We start from the raw sequence: 15,467 nt of genomic DNA on the forward strand, positions 1-15,467 counted from the left end.
TTTATTCTTAAATTGTGCAAAAAAAAAACCATCTGCTATAAACTTGTTATTAGCTATCATATTTTTCTTGATGAATTAATAATGTCTTAAGAACTGTAAGCTAAGCTGTAGGAGACAAAGCTCTTACTTTAAAAACAACATACATTATTTTTTGGTTTATACAATAGACAGTGATTACCCCACAAATATTTGTAGTACTCAGAGCAGATAGATATCTACATAACACATGTCTATATATTTTAAAGTTATAAATAAAATTAATGAACTATAAAATAAAATATGTTCTAGCCTCCTACCTTGTCAAATCTACCATTTAAAAACCTACAAGGACAAATTCTGTGCAGGAACAAGGCAATACAAGGCCTGTGTCTTGCTCCTTTTCCTGAGCCTGTAACATAACCACACTGAAGCTTTGAGAATCACTTCATCACATCAAAGAGCTTCCCATGCCTTCATGTGGACATCTCAGCCCAATGTACACACCATCCTAGTGCAAATGCCAATCCAGGAGTTCATGTGTCATGAACAAATTCCATCTAGGTTATTTTTCAACAGATGCCCTTAAGGCTAGCCAACAGGCTTTAGGAGTACATGTACTAGTGTACTAGTGACTGAGTCTAACCTTTGGGCAATTAACTTAAAGAAGAGCCTCTTCTAAAACCTAGAAGCAAGCTCCGGAATGTTTGGGCAGGAAATAACGGGCCCCAATGACCTTGAGAATTCTGGAAATGGACAGGCAGTTGCCAGATGGCTATACCTCCTGCCCCACATAGAATTCTTACTCTGAAAAGTAAAGTGTGGCCACAGGAAGAACAGATCTTGGCTTTGAAAAACATAAGAAGTGTAAGGTTTTTTTTTCAGTGTTACCACCCTACCAATAAACATTTTTACATGCTAGAATCACAGTTTTATTATGTGCAATGAGATTATGCTTCAACAAATTTTTATATTGTTACATGTTTGATAAGAAATATTTTAAAAACTGTAGATCTTAATTTCTACAAGACATTTATTATAACAGACATCATTATAGACATGTTTTATGTTTTAATATTTACATAAAATCTAGACATAAATCAGAATAGGCACACTGATCTACAGCCCACAGAATTAAGAATTTGAGACAATAATCTTCAATTATATGAAAAAATACATAGAGTTACATATTTATCTAAATAAGTTTCATTTTTGCTCTTTAGACTACTTACACCAATACTCATTTTCATCTAATTAAGTGTAGAATTTTAAACTAATTACGTCCTATTTAAGAAGACTCTTGTTTATTTAATTGAAAGGTTCTTTTTTACTTATGAGAACTTATTTCGATGAACTTGCCTCTGAAAACATTTTTATGTAGACACCAAAAATATTGAAAATAAATAAAATTTTATGTGTATTTATCTTTAATGCATGCTATTACTTGTTATCACTGGGTCTATAAAAGCAGTCTACTTTTTGGTTAATGGAAGTAGTAATTAGCACCTAGCCATCAACTCTGGATAAAACGACATTTCTGGATAAACTACTTTTTAATACAGATATAATAGATTAAGAAAACCCCAAATGGACATATACTTTGGAGAAAAAGATAAAGAAGTCAGGTAACAAATAGTTTCTTACTACATTTTTAGCTATTCACAAACAATAAAGTAAGGTTGAGAAACTCAGGAAATAACTCCTTTTAACTAAAAAGCTTTCCGAAGTAACATGTGACTTTTATCCAGGAAACCACTCTTTTAAAAAGTCACAAGACTGATGCTTTACAGGAACTGAAAATGTACATAGTTGCTGGGAAACTTTCCAATTATATACATGTGCAACACAGTGGCAATTTTCCAAGTTACAGATTTAAGCACTCCGTATCTCTTGTTCTATCTGAGAATCAAAATAAGTCAAGAAAATTACTGATATTATCAATAATTTGATGAGATGTTATGTTTATAGTAGACAGTTATATCTATTCTCTATGCATTCAATAATTTTAATTGAGAAATATTTGCTTATTCTCATAAGAATTGTGTACTTCTTAATCCAAATCAACAATTCCAGTCAGTTTCTGTGGAAGATTCAAACATTTTGTGAAATGGAAATTCACAAGACAGCCCCTTAAAAAGCCCCCAGGAATCAATCAGGATTTCTTAAGCTTACAATACCTAAATTATCAAAGAATGAGTAGAGGTTTGAATATGGGAAATTTTTATATGTTATTAATTTTGCATTTTAGAAAGAACACTGCATAAATATAGAATATAGATTTGGAATGAAGAAGGATCTAAGGCAAGATAGGGGTCATTAAAACCCTTTCTCCTATTCTAATCAGTTGGACATGCAAAAAAGCTGCTAAGATGGTGAGATTTTAATTTTTAGAAAGCTCAGTTTTGGAATATAAATCACAGCAGGATTTATTATCTTCACTTATACTACAGAGAGTGAAAATTAAATCTTATAATTGGACCACATACTGTGGGAGTTTCTGTTGGATTAGAAAATTGAACATGGTAGCAGGGAATCAAAGAGATGGAGTTTGCAGGTAGACTGTGGTTTTGAGAATCAGAAAATGAAAGGATTTCTACCTTCACCAATGGGAATATAATTAAGAGAAGCAAATTACAACTAAGAATTTATGTGGCTTGATCCTAAGACGACAGAATTACTACTCGATTTACTTGAACCACTAGAGCTTGTACTAATGATAATGTGCATTTAAAAAGTCACAGAGGGAAACAAATGATCGCTAGCACTAGAATAAAGGGCAAAAAGGACTGTATTTGAGGGCATGACATTAGCCTATGTTTAATGAAAGATGGTCTTTGAAAACATATTTGATACATGGACAAGTAAAGAAACTACAAGAGATATTCACTGTAATAATGAGATTATGTGGATAATCTCATTGCACATAATAAAACTGTGATCCTGGCATGTAAAAATGTTTATTGGTAGGGTGATACAACTAAAAAAATTCCTTACAGTTCTTATGTTTTTCAAAGTCAAGATCTGTTCTTCCTGTGGCCAAGCTTTACTTTTCAGAGTAAATAAAGGAGGCAGAAAGATGAATTTCCAGATCTACTGAGACTTGGGAAATAGCTCCTCTTCTAGATGAAAATGATGGGATACAAGAACTAAGTAATAACAGGTCTATTGATATTGATGATTTCCTAACAGTTACAGAAACAGACCAAAGGATAAAGTTCTTGAGTTATAGTCCCCTTCCTAAGCTTCCCATCTTCTCTTTAAATTTCTCTTTATTTTTTTAAATTATCTCTTATTCTTCATACTTTTTCAACAGTTGTTCTGGTATTACCACCTTCCCTCATTCTTTGTGTGTCTGTGGCACAATTTTATTTCCTATTCCAACTCATTCACTGAGTAATGATCAGACAAGGGTTAGTCTTTTTATCTGCAGCTTTCTCACGACTCTTCCTTTTTTATTTGGATATCAGGTAACAATACTTGGATTTAAAAAACAAACATTTTATTGAACAAAAGGGTTTTACATTGCTGAGAAGTTGGGATCAATGGGTCACACACCAAAAAACTTAAAGCATCTACTTTGAAAGATATGACTTATATATTGATTTGTTTTTTACTATTTTATTATGTGAGACATTAAGTTTTCTTTAAACATAAAAAAATTAGATTATCGTGGTTTTAGTTCCTCAGTAACACCTGTTCTTCGGTGTGAAACATTTGTGTCACACATTTTTAAAAAGAGTTTTATGTTAATACTGACCTTTTCTTTCCTTGAGAAAAGCCTATTAAAAATTCACAACTGCTGTGTTCCTTGTAAATTCACAACCAGATAAAGGACATGGCAAGATACATGACAACTAATGAAAATAGAACAACTGGCACTGCACTGCACATTTAAAAGTCATTTTCCCATTATTTAACTTTTTTATTCAGGCATGTTTAATTATAATACATTATTACATTTGTTTATATTGAGTAATTTTAATATTTAAAACCAAATGATAGATTGAATTTAAAGAAAAATTTAAACAAATTTTTTAATGAATGCCTGGTCACTTGAAATGTGTCAGATTTCTGCTAATTTTATAACATTTCTTGTAAAACATCTTTGTATAAAATGAAATTTATAAGTTAAAGGGGTCTTGCAGCCTATCTAGTTTAAGACCATTTTTTAAAAATTATTTTTAAAGAGGAGGAAAAGAATATCCAATCAATTGTTTATCCAGTGGAAATGAAATAAGCTTACACTTCAGTATATGGACAATGTTGGTAAAACATTTTAGTTTTTATCTGTTCAGTCTGCTATAGCAAACTACAATCATGTGCCACATGAAAACATTTCAATGACAGATTGCATAGACAACAGCAGTCCCATAAGTTTATAATATTGTATTTTTACTGTACATTTTCTATGTTTAGATATACAAAGACTTATCATTGTGTTATAATTGCCCACAGTACTCAGTAAAATAACATGCTGTACAGGTTTGTAACATAGGAGCAATAGGCCCTACCATATAGCCTAGGTATGTAGAATGCTATACCATCTAAGATCATGTGAGTACATTCTACAATGTTTGCACAATGACAAAATTGCCTAATGATGCATTTCTCAGAAGGTGAAGCTATGCATGATTGGACCACAGACTGAGTGGCTTATAAACAACAGAAATATACTTCTCACTGTTCTGGAGACTGGGAAGTCCAAGATCAAGGTGCCAGCACATTTGGTGTCTGGTAAGTTTCATGCACGTCCGTGTGAAGAGACCACCAAACAGGCTCTGTGTGAGCAACAAGGCTGTCTATTTCACCTGGGTGCAGGTGGGCTGAGTCCGAAAAGACAGTCAGTGAAGGGAGATAGGGGTGGGGCCATTTTATAAGATTTGGGTAGGCAAAGGAAAATTACAGTCAAAGGAGGGTTGTTCTCTGGCGGGCAGGTGTGGGGGTCACAAGGTGCTCAGTAAGGGAGCTTTTGAGCCAGGATGAGCCAGGAGAAGGAATTTCACAAGATAATGTCATCAGTTAAGGCAGGAACAGGCCATTTTCACTTCTTTTGTGGTGGAATGTCATCAGTTAAAGCTGGAACTGGCCATTTGGATGTGTACGTGCAGGTGACGGGATATGATGGCTTAGCTTCGGCTCAGAGGCCTGACAGTAATGGCCCACTTTCTGGTTCATAGATGATACCTTCTGGCTGTGGCTAATGGTAGAAAGGCAAAAGGTCTTCACTGAAGATCTCTTGCTGGAGCACTAATCCCATTCATGAGATTTCCACCCTCACACCTAAGCGCCTCACAAAGGCCCCACCTACTAAAACCATCACCTTAGGAGTTAGGATTTCAACATATAAATCTTGGTGGCGAGGCCACAAATATTCACACCACAGCAAACCTTTAACTCTTAATATCGATTCATTTTTAAGTTACATTAAATGAAGAAATATTACCAAAAAAAATCAATCTGCAAAGTACAGGAAATTTAAGTAATTTGTTACCAAAAGGATAACAGATAAAATATTTTACTTTTATTTTCACCATTGGCTAGAAGAAAAATAAAGAAAAAATTTAAATAGTGAAAAACCATATCTATCAATAGGCACTTATATTGCTTATATTATTGTGAGATTATTTCTCATTCAGAATATTGATACCATTTTAGATATTGGTAATTGTTGGTATTTGGCTTCATTCTAAAAACTGGGAAAGTAGAGATAATTAGAATTATATTTGTAATAGTTAGACTAGTTTTTAGAAAGATAAATTTTGATGAATGAATCACAAGGATTATAACATTCAGTATCTGAGTCAAACAATTTATGCTAAGTTTTTACGTACATTAACCTGAAAATAACGAAATTATTGAATAGATTTTTCAATTTACAGTGATAATTTGTGCCTGATTTTCTTTCCAACAGCCAAGGTATTTTATATTTCTTGAAAAAAATGTAGAATGTGGCAAATACGCCATCCTCTCCTGGTGGTATCATTAGTATTCTGCTCTAATTGCTCCAGTTGATAAACATAATATTAAATGGAAAATAAAACAATGAATCAAATAACTTTAAATCTGCACCCAACAACAACAACAAAAAAACACAGGTGAAAAATTGTCTGGTATCAGAAAGCAGCTGAAAGCATGTCAAAGCCAGCAAACACAATCTGGTCAGAAATAAATAAATAGTTACTCATGTTGTTGGGGCTGAAGGAAAATCAGGAGAATGGGAGAAAACCTTGAATTAGATGGAGTATGGGAAGATTACAGAGTAATGCTGGCAATATAGTCCTCCAAGTGTAGTTTGCTCCCTCCGGAGCACTGTTTTAATATTAATGTACACAAAAACAAGACCAATTTCATGAATCCCAATAAAACAATTCTTCCTTCAAAAATGGAAGGTCGGGTGTGGTGGCTCACGCCTGTAATCCCAGCACTTTGGGAGGCCGAGGAAGGCGGATCACGAGGTCAAGAGATTGAGACCATCCTGGGCAACATGGTGAAACCCCGTCTCTACTAAAAATACAAAAATTAGCTGGGCATGGTGGGGCATGTCTGTAGTCCCAGCTACTTGGGAGGCTAAGGCAGGAGAATCTCTTGAACTAGGGAGGCAGAGGTTGCAGTGAGTCAAGATCACGCCACTGCACTCCAGTCTGGAGACAGGGCAAGACTCTGTCTCAACAACAACAACAACAACAACAACATGGAAATGGAGACAGCAAATAAAACTTAACAATGAAATCGATTATAAAAACAACTATAATAATTTGCCCATATGTATGATTTAGATTGATAAGTACTTTTCTGAATAATTTCTTTCGGGGACCAGAGGCAAGTTTTGAAGATTTAAATGATCGGAAGGCACATATAGCTGCATAAATTAGTTCTTGGCAAAAAAGTTAAGTGGTTCATTCTTCACATTTGACAGGGTTCCCCAGAGATTTCCTCTAAGAGGAAAAACGTCAATAGGATCTGGATTAATTAACTAGGGATTCCTCTTTCCCATTTAGTCTTCCAAGTCTGCAGCCTATTGAAAGTTGGCCTTGTGCTTGTGGCCACTTCTGACTAAAGTGTCCAATCTGGGATGGTCCTGGAGATGTAGGAGATCTCTTTGAAGTCAACTTGAATTACTCAAGAACCTACAAGAGATCAGACTTCTTCATGAGAATGCTATATAATTCTAGAAGGCAGGTCCTGCTAAAAATGTTGCTATGTCACATCTTGAAGCATCTCAACTAGGATATATTTATTTGCTAGCATTGGAAAGATATTAAGACTACACTAAAGGCATTTATTTATTTCAGAAACACACTTTCACAGGCATTATCTTCTTCCAAAGCCAGACACTTAAAAAATATATTTACAGGCATTAACTGCTTCAAAAGTCAACAATTTAAGTACATAAGTTAAGGAACCCTCCTTCTAAGTTCCTAAGTGGTACATAAAACACAAAATAGACACATTATTTCTCATGTATTAGCTTATCACTTGTAAAGAAAGTTATTGAGAAAATGACTTAGAGAAAGTTCATATTATTTTAGAAGCCAGGACTCTTCTTATATTTTTGCAGATCACTGAATTATGAAAATTATCTCCTTGTGGTCTGAAAATGACATTGAACGTTTTTACACCTTATTTTTTCCCCACAACTTGGAGAAGTCTTCTTAAGCAACTTGGATTTACAATATAGGGATATATGTACATAGGTGTCTAAGAAGTTTTTAAGTAAATTCACAACATTTAAAAGCAAGAGATTCATTTAAAAGGAGATCACAGAAAAATTAGAGGGAAATATAACTTCTTTGCTACGAGCTATACAAACAGCTGAGAATCATTCTTTCCTCCTTTTCACCAAAAAAGGCATAAGGACAGAAAATTTTAAACGCAGGTGAGGGCTCGGTGTAAGTATTCACTAAAGGAGTCTTTTAGGCCTGGCATGTGGCTCACACCTATAATCTCAGTGCTTTGGGAAGCCAAGGCAGAAGGATCTTTTGAGGCCAAGAGATCAAGACCAGTCTAGGCAACACAGACTCCCCTCTACATTTTTTTTTCTTTTAATTAGCCAGGCATGGTGGCATGCCTGTAGTCCCAACTACTTGGGACTCAATTGGGACTCATAGGCAGGATTGCTCAAGCCCGTGCTTGCAAGGTTACAGTGAGGTAGGATCCTGCCACGACATTCTGGGAGACAGAGGAGAACTCTGTCTTCAAAAAAAATAAAAAATAATTAAAAAAAGGAAATATTTCTGTAACTGATTGAATGAAACTAAAGAAGTGATAGAAATTCAAAGGGTGGTATTTTCGGACTTTAAAAGGTTAGGAGACTTTGCTACAGAGACGATATTTGAAGGTCTGTGCCTCTAAGCCTTCTAAAGGTGCTTTTATTTTTCAGAAGGTATAGGGTGACAAACACATGACCGGATTCCTGAAGGAGAAAGACTAGGCAGCAGACTATGGTCTCGAGGGACTACGGTCAAAGAGAGGAAAGAGATAAACGAAGTTGGATCTTTACATTTATTTGATTTTTGAGACATGAACTAAAATGATTATTTTTTAAAAAGGCTATGAATGGTATCCTTGAAAAAAATTGTGTGTGTGTGTGTGTGTGTGTACAAAATACACAAACAATGCTAACGCAGTATCAGGGAGTACAAAGATCCTCTGAAATATAGCCAAACACCTCTAAATTAAAATAAAAATAAAATTCTTGTTCTAGGTTAACTTTCTGTGTTTTCCCCAATAAAAAGGAATTGAGAAATCAAGATCAACACTCTCACAAGGAAAAGGGATTGCTCGATTGACTGAGAGATATTCATATCTTCATCAGATGAATATACCTATCCCCAAACATATCAATGTCATGCCTCTGTGATTTGCATCCTTCCTCATGACATTGATTTATCCACCCTAAAAATTCATACTCATCTATAAAGATCCTATTTATCCAATTATACTTTTTACGTGTGTGTATATGTATATACAATAGCATACAAAATTAAATATTTAAATTGCTTGTGTATATATGTATATATAACTGAGTATGTATGTGGGTATACATATATAATTTGTGTGCACAAATATATACACATATAAACTCTTATAACACCTGTAGCAATTTTGAACTATTATTTTTGTAATTTTTTCTGAAACTAAAAGTATAGTTATTTTGAAAATAAGAACCAAATTTTCTACTCTTGTGGACTCCAAACTTTTCACAGCACATAGTACATTTTCTTTTTATCTATTTTATCTATTTATAAAAGGAAACGGACATCAGAGTCAAATGTCAAACAAATAAAATAAAAAAGATGAGCAATGATTTTGGAAAGTCTAAATATTTTGAATGAAATGAAAGAGAGAGCCAGAAGTTCATAATGAAACATGGGGTCAACAATTACTCTATGTTAAAAGTATAAATCTGCACAAAGAAAATGTTAGCCTTCAAACTGGAAATGATTGGGCTGTAAGATATATAGGACTTCCAGTTAACTATGAAATTGGATCAGTGGACTACAATATATACATGGATTACCAGAGGACAATTTAAAATTTTTAGTGAACTGCTAATAATATAAATGCTAATCCAAATTTGCCTTTGAAACTGTAAGTTAGATCATTGTAAACATCTGTAATTTATCTTAAGTGTAGGATGAGGTAGGTAAGCAACAGCAGGCCAACGTTTCCACTGACATCATGTAGAACAGCTAAATAAATCACAGAAAATCATACTGCCAGGGCCAAATTGCTATGTAAACAAGAACTGAATAAACTGAAACCTGAGAGAAGAGAATTGTACAGATGTGAGCTGATGACTGGCAGCTGCTTTTTCCCGAGGGAATTTGCCAATTCTTGGCCGGGGGCTTGAAGGTGAGTATCTGTAACTGGCCAAGGAAAGGGCACTTCTAGGAGAAAAAAAAAATAGAGGTGTCATGGTACTGGAGTAAAAATATTGGTAAACTGAAGGTCTTCAAGCACATTGCCAGTCTTCCCCAAAAGACTTTTGTTGAATAGAGTCTGTGGGAGGCTAAAGGGCAAGGCTGAAAGCTTCTGAAAGCTGTAATGTAATTACCCACATTTCCAGAGACTTGTGGTTCTTAGATTCAATTTTTTTTTTTTTTTTTTAAGTAAAGAGGTGAAAGTTGGAAGTCCTCCAGAGATTATGGAATTGAACTTGAGGATTTACAGAGACTTATTTTTTAACCTAAGGGCATTCAACAATTCTCAGTGCCTCTAGAAACTAAACATACACACTTGGTCCCTTGACAAATGGCCATCGCTCAGGAGAAGAGAAAGTAGAAGATACATTGCTCTTCATGTCAAGCTTAAGTGGCAAAACACACAGACAAATTCCTCCTGGTGACTTCTGTCAATTGTTGAAGAAGCGTAAAGCAAATAAATGTTAAGAAATTGGGTCATGCAATTGTCGGGGTTGGCAAGTCCAAAATCTACAGGGAAGGGCAGCAGATTCAAAATTCACGTAAGCCTTGATATTCCAGTCTTGAATCAGAAATCCACAGACTAGGCCACCAGATGGGAACCTCAGCAGGGTTTCTTTTCTTTTTTCTTTTTTTTTTTTTGAGACTGAGTCTTGCTCTGTCACCTAGGCTGCAGTGCAGTGGTGTGATTTCGGCTCACTGCAACCTCCGCCTCCCAGGTTCAAGTGATTCTCCTGCCTCAGCCTCCTGAGTAGCTGGGATTACAAGCACCTGCCACCATGCCCCACGTATTTTTAGTAGAGACGGGGTTTCACCATGTTGGCCAGGCTGGTCTTAAACTCCTGACCTTGGGGGATACACCTGCCTTGCCCTCCCAAAGTGCTGGGATTACAGGTTTGAGCCACTGAGCCCAGCCAAGGGAACCTCAGCAGAGCTTCTATGTTATAGTCTTGAGATAGAATTCCCAGTCCTCCTCTTTTTTTTTTTTTTTTTTTTTTTTTTTTTTTTTTTTTTTTTTTTTTAGGGAACCTCAATCCTTGCTCTTAAGGCCTTCAACTGATTTGATGGGGCCCAATGGTATTACGGAGAGTAATCTGCTCTATTTGTTTACTGATTATAAATGTTAAGCAGATCTAAAGAATACCTTCATAGCCACAATGAGACTAATTAGTTTGATCAACTGTGTACCACATCTTAGCCAACTTGACATATAAAATTAATAATCAGAGTGATAAGCAAATAAATAATCTGATAAACAAAAAGAAAACTTTCCAGTAAAAAATAACTCACTCTGGAGTCTTTGTGTTCTTTAAACATACTGTTTGGTTAAAAATAAATTTTACTATACATGCAAGAAAGCACAATTAGGGGATTAATATGGAAGAATAAAAGTAGAGATAGAGAGAAACCATATTTGAATAACAGATTTAGCAAACAAGGCTGAAAATAGCTATATTTAATATATTTAAAAATGTAAAACATGGAAAAATAGATAATAATTGAGATAAAATGAGTCAAAAGAGCATTCTGAAACTGAAAATACAATATCTGACATTCATAAATCAACAGAGAGGTTTTACAGCAAATTGGATACAGAAAAACATAAGTTTAATCTTTCAGAAGCCAAAACAAAAATTCCCAAGTGAAGTCATATATATAGAATATACACAAACTGAAAGATGCAGAAAATAAAAATATGAAAATGAAAATTACATAAGGTCATTGAATGCTTGTGAAGCACAATCAAAAGTTGCAATACATGAAATCAGATTTTCAGAAGGAGAAAGAGTAAGAATGAAATAGAAGTTGTATTCCAAGAGGAAATAGGTAAGAAATTTTTAAAAACTGATGAAAGATTACAGCCTACACATTCAATAAAATGGAAGAACTCCCAAAAGGATAAATGAGAAGAAAATCACACCTAACCCAGTTATATTAAAAATTTTAAATACTCAGGACATAGAGAAAACTATGAAAGTATGTAGGAGAAAGACACATTAATGTCAAAGCAGCAGACGTGGGTAACAGTTGGTGCTTCAGTAAAAATAACAGAAGCCAATACACAACGGAATGACTTTTTTTTTTTTGAGATGAAGTCTCGATCTTGTCTCCCAGGCTGAAGTGCAGTGGCGCAATCTTGGCTCACTGCAACCTCCGCCTCCTGGGTTCAAGCGATTCTCCTGCCTCAGCCTTCCGAGTGGCTGGGATTATAGGCACCTGCCACGATGCCCTGCTAATTTTTGTGTTTTTAGTAGAGACGGGGTTTCACCATGTTGGCCAGGCTGGTCTCAAACTCCTGACCTCAGGTGAGCTGCTCGCCTCAGCCTCCCAAAGTGCTGAGATTACAGGCGTAAGCCACCGCACCCAACCTGGAATGACATCTTAAAGCATTGATTAAAAAAATAACTAGCAGTATAACATTCTATATTGTATCAAAATAGCTTTCAAAGAAAGGTGAAATAAGTATATTTTTGGACAGAAACCAGGGAATTTATCCCAACAGGCATTCAGTAAAAGAAATATTAAACTGATATTTTCAGGCCTAAGGAAAATGATCCCAGATAAAATCACTGAAGGGAATGAAGAATACCAGAACAGCAACTATGTGGTAAACATAAATAATTGCTGAATATACAAAACAATAATAGTCATGTCTTTGGATATAGAAATAAAGTACATGAAAATAATACATAGAAGAAAAGGCGGCAAATGTTTAAAGTATTCTAAATTTCAACCAGTTTGTGAAAATACATTGAATTGTACAGTTTTGACATGCATATTTTTCAGTATAATTCTTCTTCAGTACAAAGTTACCATCTTTCATGTCTTTCCACTTTCCATTTGACCCCACCACTTTCACCCACCATCAACATCCAGGCTTATACATCTGGCTATAAATCTAAAAAAAAATGATGTATTCCACCAAAATGGAATGTAAAGAAAACTACATAGAATAAGAAAACAAAACAAGGAAATACTAGGATTCCATAAATGTCAATATTTTTCCAAATTTATATCAGATCTTTTTTACTTCAAGAACTAAAATTAAAATGAACTGTAATTCATTCAATTGAAATCTTCTCTATCTTTTTCTCCCTTTCTTAGATCTTTATACAACCTCCATCCTGAGGCTGGTGTGCATCTTTTTCATTCATATTTTATATTTTTACAATTTGGGTAAGAATACTTGTCCTTAACAGAATGCATCATTTCCATCCTCCCCACAAATCAGTCCTTCTCATTTTACTAACCAGCATGATAATCAAGCCAATTTTTCCAAATAAAAACCTAGGAGTCATTGAGTTTGTCTCCAACTTTACTCATTTATTCCATAAGAAAATCCCTTCCAACTTCTAATGTATCTCCAATTCCTTCTCACTGCCTCTGCTGTTCCCATTCCAACACAAATTGTCCTAAGCCATCACCTCGGCTCTCATTTAGTCCCTAAGCTTCTTTTTCCGTCATTCTATGGCTACTCTCTACCCAGTAGTGAGAATGATGATTTTTAAATGCAAAACTCTGCATGGCACTCCCCTGCTCAAAACCCACCAATGGCTTCCCATCACATTACAATACAATCTAAACCCCTTAGCCCAATTTACAACATCCATATGATGTAAGCTCCTGCCTGTCACTTTGGCCTCATCCTTTTCCCTTCTTTAGTCATGTAAGCCTAAACTGGCCTTTCTGTTTCTTAAATACGCTACATTTATTTCTACCTCAGCCTTTTTTGTTATTCCATTGAATGATCCTCACTCCCTCACCTACAATTTTATAGACTATTCAGCATTCCTCTTTAGTACGTTTATATTTTATTATTCCCTCTTGTTTCACTTGCTCTGACATATTCTTTTCAATTTGTAACAGATACTTTATATATTCTGATTTAACAATTGGGTAATATATTACTACAAATATCTTCTTCAAGTTTGAGATATTTCTTTTAACATTGGTAACAGTTCATTTTGTACTACAGAAATGTTTAATTTTAATATAGTCAAATTTATCAAGCATTCATTTTACGGTTACTCCTCTTTGTATCTTACTCAAAAATTATTTTTCTAAGCCAGTGTCATCAATATGGTCTCACAGTCTCTTCACTTTTATATTTTTAAGGCTTTTCTTTTGAAACTTCATTCACTTTCACCACGCAGATTTGTGTTTGCGTGAACATGTGTGTGGTGTGAGCAATAGATCTATTTTTAAATAAGAATTTACTAGAGATATTCATTTAGTCATTGATTTTTAATTCCAATTTCGTAATGTAAATATGTCTGGTATGCCCATCATCTGCTTTAGAACCTTCTATCTGTTCCATTTATCTATTGGCACCAGTATTACACTAATAACATACTCTTAGTTTCTTAAGCTTTACAACTATTACTGATATCTATCCAAATAAACATACTTCCTTATTCATCTTTTAGAAAAATAATCTTAGGGTTCTTGGTCTTTATGACATGGATTTTTATTTATTTATATTCCATTTTTGACATGGATTTTCTACATGGATTTTTAACATCAGTATGTTATCTTCTATTAAAAACAAAGCAAAACAAAAAACAAGAACAAAGTATTCTTGCAAAATATTTGATTGGGATTGCAATGAATTTACATGAAACATATAAGCACTTCTTGGTCTCAGATATACATATATCTCCATTTATTTGGGACATCTTAATGTCTTTCACTATAATTTTACATTTTTGTTTGGAAATGTAGCTGACTTTTGCCATATGAATTTGTGGCACTCTGATAGCTTTCTAGAGATATTGTGCTATTGTGAGTGAGATTTCTTAACATATTCTTTTCATGAGAATAGTCACTTCTAGTGTGCAAAACTGTTATGTATTCCAGTAAATTGAAGAAAGGTCATTATATATGCATATTAACATCAATATAATAATTATAATCAATATAATAAACAAGTTTTTCATTAAATACCTTTGTATAATTTATAATTTTCTTGTGAGTTTTTCCTATAATCTGATAGAAATAGCTCACTACAGTATGTTGTTAGTAATTCTTTGTCTATTATCATATTGTTAATCTTCTTTTTCTGTTAATGTTTGATTGGTGCATCATTTTCCATTCATTAATTTCGAACTTTGTCAATGCAGATTTCCTTGTTAATATAGGCAATAATAGGTTGACTCTATAATACATAGAACTGATATTAGTTCTATTTCTCCACCCCTCAATGATTAATTTTCCTTTAAATTCCATATTTTTTGTCACCACTATTATTTCCTTCTTTCCTCATAGCTACTAATTGTCTAAATTCTTATTTTTCTGTGCTCCCTTTTATTTTTTTAACTGAATCACAAATTCTTCCATAACTTCTTAAATTTCCTCATCAATCTCCTGAGGATAAATGGGTTTCATCTTGTTGGAGATAAGATAAATCTCCCAGAGCCTTCTGACAGATTCCAAAAGGGACTGTTTGTGATTCAAACTTTGTTTAGAGCCGTCATCCTGTAATATTTCTTCACCAGCATCTTTGGCTTCTCCAATCTCCCATGTTTTCCTCTTTTTTGTGTTTATTCTTTGATTCTAAATGTGACAACA

At 34.2% G+C, this 15,467-nt stretch overlaps 1 protein-coding gene across 3 annotated transcripts in view; it reads right to left on the reverse strand.

The window, feature by feature from the left end:
* Positions 1–15,467, reverse strand: part of LOC100440065 (cadherin-10) — a 163,062-nt gene that overhangs the window by 51,155 nt on the left and 96,440 nt on the right. The gene's annotated exons all lie outside the window — the stretch shown is intronic.

This window comes from Pongo abelii, chromosome 4, assembly GCF_028885655.2.
Source record: "Pongo abelii isolate AG06213 chromosome 4, NHGRI_mPonAbe1-v2.0_pri, whole genome shotgun sequence".
Lineage (NCBI taxonomy): Eukaryota > Metazoa > Chordata > Mammalia > Primates > Hominidae > Pongo > Pongo abelii.